The sequence below is a fragment of the Oncorhynchus masou genome, chromosome 22, assembly GCF_036934945.1.
Source record: "Oncorhynchus masou masou isolate Uvic2021 chromosome 22, UVic_Omas_1.1, whole genome shotgun sequence".
Lineage (NCBI taxonomy): Eukaryota > Metazoa > Chordata > Actinopteri > Salmoniformes > Salmonidae > Oncorhynchus > Oncorhynchus masou.
In genome coordinates, this window is record NC_088233.1 from 8,209,816 (window position 1) to 8,215,953 (window position 6,138).

The window sequence follows — 6,138 nt, forward strand, 5'->3', positions numbered from 1 at the left end:
CTATATCATCGACTGCATCCTTATGTAATACATGTATCACTAGCCACTTTAACTATGCCACTTTGTTTATATACTCATCTCATATGTATATACTGTACTCGATACCATCTACTGTATCTTGCCTATACTGCTCTGTACCATCACTCATTCATATATCCTTATGTACATATTCTTTATCCCTTTACACTGTGTATAAGACAGTAGTTTAGGAATTGTTAGTTAGATTACTTGTTGGTTATTTCTGCATTGTCGGAACTAGAAGCACAAGCATTTCGCTACGCTCGCATTAACATCTGCTAACCATGTGTATGTGACAAATAAAATTTGATTTGATTTTGATTTCATTGTCTGTAGCTGTGAGATCCATCGTAGGGCAAACTTAACATGATCTACGTCTGTTTATAATGTCATTTCAGTTATGATACACTAATTACTGGATATAGGGAGCATTATGAATGCGGGGGGGGGGGGGGTTATGAGGTTATGACTGGTATCAATTCTAGCAGCAATAATATTGTTGAGCCCCAGTAGTAACAGTAATATTGTTGAGCCCCAGTAGTAACAGTAATATTGTTGAGCCCCAGTAGTAACAGTAATATTGTTGAGCCCCAGTAGTAACAGTAATATTGTTGAGCCCCAGTAGTAACAGTAATATTGTTGAGCCCCAGTAGTAACAGTAGTATTGTTGAGCCCCAGTAGTAACAGTAATATTGTTGAGCCCCAGTAGTAACAATAATATTGTTGAGCCCCAGTAGTAACAGTAATATTGTTAAGCCCCAGTAGTAACAGTAACATTGTTGAGCCCCAGGAGTAACAATAATATTGTTGAGCCCCAGTAGTAACAGTAATATTGTTGAGCCCCAGTAGTAACAATAATATTGTTGAGCCCCAGTAGTAACAGTAATATTGTTGAGCCCCAGTAGTAACAGTAATATTGTTGAGCCCCAGTAGTAACAGTAATATTGTTGAGCCCCAGTAGTAACAGTAATATTGTTAAGCCCCAGTAGTAACAGTAACATTGTTGAGCCCCAGGAGTAACAATAATATTGTTGAGCCCCAGTAGTAACAGTAATATTGTTGAGCCCCAGTAGTAACAATAATATTGTTGAGCCCCAGTAGTAACAGTAATATTGTTAAGCCCCAGTAGTAACAGTAACATTGTTAAGCCCCAGGAGTAACAATAATATTGTTGAGCCCCAGTAGTAACAGTAATATTGTTGAGCCCCAGTAGTAACAGTAATATTGTTGAGCCCCAGTAGTAACAGTAATATTGTTGAGCCCCAGTAGTAACAGTAATATTGTTGTGCCCCAGTAGTAACAGTAATATTGTTGAGCCCCAGTAGTAACAGTAATATTGTTGAGCCCCAGTAGTAACAGTAATATTGTTGTGCCCCAGTAGTAACAGTAATATTGTTGAGCCCCAGTAGTAACAGTAATATTGTTGAGCCCAAGTAGTAACAGTAATATTGTTGAGCCCCAGTAGTAACAGTAGTATTGTTGAGCCCCAGTAGTAACAGTAATATTGTTGAGCCCCAGTAGTAACAGTAATATTGTTGAGCCCCAGTAGTAACAGTAATATTGTTGAGCCCCAGTAGTAACAGTAGTATTGTTGAGCCCCAGTAGTAACAGTAATATTGTTGAGCCCCAGTAGTAACAATAATATTGTTGAGCCCCAGTAGTAACAGTAATATTGTTAAGCCCCAGTAGTAACAGTAACATTGCTGAGCCCCAGGAGTAACAATAATATTGTTGAGCCCCAGTAGTAACAGTAATATTGTTGAGCCCCAGTAGTAACAATAATATTGTTGAGCCCCAGTAGTAACAGTAATATTGTTGAGCCCCAGTAGTAACAGTAATATTGTTGAGCCCCAGTAGTAACAGTAATATTGTTGAGCCCCAGTAGTAACAGTAATATTGTTGAGCCCCAGTAGTAACAGTAATATTGTTGAGCCCCAGTAGTAACAGTAATATTGTTGAGCCCCAGTAGTAACAGTAATATTGTTGAGCCCCAGTAGTAACAGTAATATTGTTGTGCCCCAGTAGTAACAGTAATATTGTTGAGCCCCAGTAGTAACAGTAATATTGTTGAGCCCCAGTAGTAACAGATATTCCTCTTGTGGTGTGGGGGCTGTGCTTTGGTAAAGTGGGTGGGGTTACATCCTACCTCTTTGGCCCCCCTCTCAGCCTCCAGTACTTATGGTGCATTAGTTTATGACTTGGGGGGCTGGGGTCAGTCTGTTATATCTGGAGTATTTCTCCTGTCTTATCCGGTGTCCTGTGTGAAGTATGCTCTCTCTCCAATTCTCTCTTTCTCTCTTTCTTTCTCTCTCTCTCTCAGAGGACCTGAGCCCTAGGACCATGCCTCAGGACTACCTGGCATGATGACTCCTTGCTGTCCCCAGTCCACCTGGCCGTGCTGCTGCTCCAGTTTCAACTGTTCTGCCTGCGGCTATGGAACCCTGACTTGTGCTACCTGTCCCAGACCTGCTGTTTTCAAATCTCACGAGTCAGCAGGAGCAGTAGAGATACTCTCAATGATCGGCTATGTCAAACCAACTGACATTTACTCCTGAGGTGCTGACCTGTTGCACCCTCTACAACCACTGTGATTATTATTATTTGACCATACATCTTGGCCATGTTCTGTTATCTCCACCCGGCACAGCCAGAAGAGGACTGGCCACCCCTCATAGTCTGGTTCCTCTCTAGGTTTCTTCCTAGATTTTGGCCTTTCTAGGGAGTTTTTCCTAGACACCTTGCTTCTACACCTGCATTGCTTGCTGTTTGGGGTTTTAGGCTGGGTTTCTGTACAGCACTTTGAGATATCAGCTGATGTAAGAAGGTCTATATAAATAAATCTGATTTGATTTGATTAATATTGTTAAGCCCCAATAGATAACTCATAGTACCGCACAAAGTAGCAATCCCAAAATGGCAATAAGACCAATATCCTTCTGGGACAGTGTCCTGTGGACATATGAGACCCAATTAGAGCTTTTTGGTAACACAAACCATCTCTATGGTTACAGAAAACAAAATGAAGTCTTCAATGAAAAGAACACCTTCCCTACAGTCAAACATGGAAGAGGTTCAGTGATGCACTGGGTGTCTTGAACGTGTGCCTGGCATCATGAAATCAGGAGAATACCAAGTCATTTTGTACTACAACGTCATACCCTTTGTCAGAAAGCTTGGTCTCCGTCGAAGGTCATGGATCTTCCAGCAGGACAATGACCCCAAACACACTTCAAAAAGCACCCAGCAATGGTTCAAGACAAAACGCTGGACTGTTCTGAAGTGGTCAGCATTGAGTCCAGATCTAAATCTCATTGAACATTTTTGGAGAGATCTGGAAACAGCAGTTGGGAGAAGGCACCCTTCTAATCTGGTGAGAACTGGAGCAGTTTGACCAAGAGGAGTGGGTCCAAACTGCCAGTACAGAGGTGCAGGAAGCTCATTGATGGTTAAAGGAAGTGCTTGATTGTAGTAATTCTTTACTAACGGCCGTGCTACCAAATATTAAGTGTAGGGTGTCAATCACTTCGTCAATGCCATTTCTGTTTATTTTCTGATTAAATTGATATATTAAGTCCTGAATCAAAAACAAAGGTTCTGTAGTATTAACAGTGAAATAAAGAATTGCGGACACCAAATACCAATTTCAACTTACTTTTCGGGAAAATTGTGAGTTACTTGAAGAAAGGGTGCCAATATTTTTGGTCACGACAATTAGTGGATATTAGACAAGTAAAACATTATAGATAACTGCTTCAGTAAAGATAGAAGTGTAGTGTATTGATCCTGCAGTGTAGTGTATTGATCCTGCAGTGTAGTGTATTGATCCTGCAGTGTAGTGTATTGATGCTGCAGTGTAGTATATTGATGCTGCAGTGTAGTGTATTGATCCTGCATTGTAGTGTATTTATCCTGCAGTGTAGTGTATTGATCCTGCAGTGTAGTGTATTGATCCTGCAGTGTAGTGTATTGATCCTGCAGTGTAGTGTATTGATCCTGCAGTGTAGTGTATTGATCCTGCAGTGTAGTGTATTGATCCTGCAGTGTAGTGTATTGATCCTGCAGTGTAGTTTATTGATCCTGCAGTGTAGTGTATTGATCCTGCAGTGTAGTGTATTGATCCTGCAGTGTAGTTATTGATCCTGAAGTGTAGTGTATTGATCCTGCAGTGTAGTGTATTGATCCTGCAGTGTAGTGTATTGATCCTGCAGTGTAGTGTATTGATCCTGCAGTGTTTTGATGTTGTCCAACATTTGAAATACTGTCTTGTGTCAATATTGAAAGAGCAGTAGGACTACCAACGGGCAAACACAGTGCAGTATGCAAACACAGTGCAGTATGCAAACACACTTGCAAAAAAAACACATAGAAATTCAAAAACATATTGGATCTTTTAGAAATTGTAGAGCGTTTGAGAGTGAATAAACTGTCAACTACATGCTAAAAACATTTTAGAAACGGGAGACTCTTTCTGTGGGAGACTCTTACTGTGGGAGACTCTTACTGTGGGAGACTTACTGTAGGAGACTCTTACTGTGGGAGACTCTTACTGTGGGAGACTTACTGTGGGAGACTCTTACTGTGGGAGACTCTTACTGTGGGAGACTCTTACTGTGGGAGACTTATTGTGGGAGACTCTTACAGAGGGAGACTCTTACTGTGGGAGACTTATTGTGGGAGACTCTTACAGAGGGAGACTCTTACAGAGGGAGACTCTTACTGTGGGAGACTCTTACTGTGGGAGACTCTTACTGTGGGAGACTCTTACTGTGGGAGACTTATTGTGGGAGACTCTTACAGAGGGAGACTCTTACAGAGGGAGACTCTTACAGAGGGAGACTCTTACTGTGGGAGACTCTTACTGTGGGAGACTCTTACTGTGGGAGACTCTTACTGTGGGAGACTCTTACTGTGGGAGACTTACTGTGGGAGACTTACTGTGGGAGACTCTTACTGTGGGAGACTTACTGTGGGAGACTTACTGTGGGAGACTCTTACTGTGGGAGACTCTTACTGTGGGAGACTCTTACTGTGGGAGACTCTTACTGTGGGAGACTTATTGTGGGAGACTCTTACAGAGGGAGACTCTTACAGAGGGAGACTCTTACAGAGGGAGACTCTTACAGAGGGAGACTCTTACTGTGGGAGACTCTTACAGAGGGAGACTCTTACTGTGGGAGACTCTTACTGTGGGAGACTCTTACAGAGGGAGACTCTTACAGAGGGAGACTCTTACTGTGGGACACTCTTATTTATGTGTGTAATTCAAAAATGTGTGTAGGAAATTCAAATTAAAACACCTGCTAGTTGCCAATATTGTCTTAGTGTTAGAGAGGTATTTGGTATCGAATTACCCAAGCTATCAAAAACACTTTCCTGCAACACACCTTAGATGGAACCGTTGACTAGTGCCCTGTCCCATCAAAATGGAAACATAAGGTTACTCACCAGGCTGAGTAAACACACAGACGCTGATGAGCTGGTCCACTGCCCGTACTGTCCCGTCTTGATCCAGTACTGTAGTCTTTGTCCAGTACTGTTATCTTGATCCAGTACTGTTGTCTTGATCCAGTACTGTTGTCTTGGTCCAGTACTGTTGTCTTGATCCAGTACTGTTGTCTTGAACCAGTACTGTAGTCTTGGTCCAGTACTGTTGTCTTTGTCCAGTACTGTTGTCTTGATCCAGTACGGTTGTCTTGATCCAGTACTGTTGTCTTGGTCCAGTACTGTTGTCTTGATCCAGTACTGTTGTCTTGATCCAGTACTGTTGTCTTGATCCAGTACTGTTGTCTTGGTCCAGTACTGTTGTCTTGATCCAGTACTGTGGTCTTGATCCAGTGCTGTTGTCTTGGTCCAGTACTGTTGTCTTGGTCCAGTACTGTTGTCTTGGTCCAGTACTATAGAAATCCTACAAGCTCCAAAGCACCTGAGCTCTTAGATTCCAACCAATTACTTCTCCTCACTTCCAGGCAGAAGTAAACCCAGGATCAGAACGAGGTCGGTGTCCCATGCAGTAAGGGTTTTCTAAAAGACTGCTTTTCCTCTCGTCCCGTGTCTGTCTGTCCCTCTTGACAACAGAGAAAAAAATAATCACAGAAAAAAATCCTGCTGCTTTATTTTCCC

The 6,138-nt window shown here is 42.1% G+C and overlaps 1 protein-coding gene across 1 annotated transcript in view; it reads right to left on the reverse strand.

The window, feature by feature from the left end:
* Positions 1-5,632, reverse strand: part of LOC135508627 (G-protein coupled receptor 22-like) — a 29,482-nt gene extending 23,850 nt beyond the window's left edge. Inside the window, exon 1 of the mRNA XM_064928868.1 lies at positions 5,464-5,632. The gene's annotated coding sequence lies outside the window, so the exon portion shown is untranslated. The remainder of the gene's footprint in view (positions 1-5,463) is intronic.
* Between the last annotated feature and the right edge of the window lie 506 nt (positions 5,633-6,138).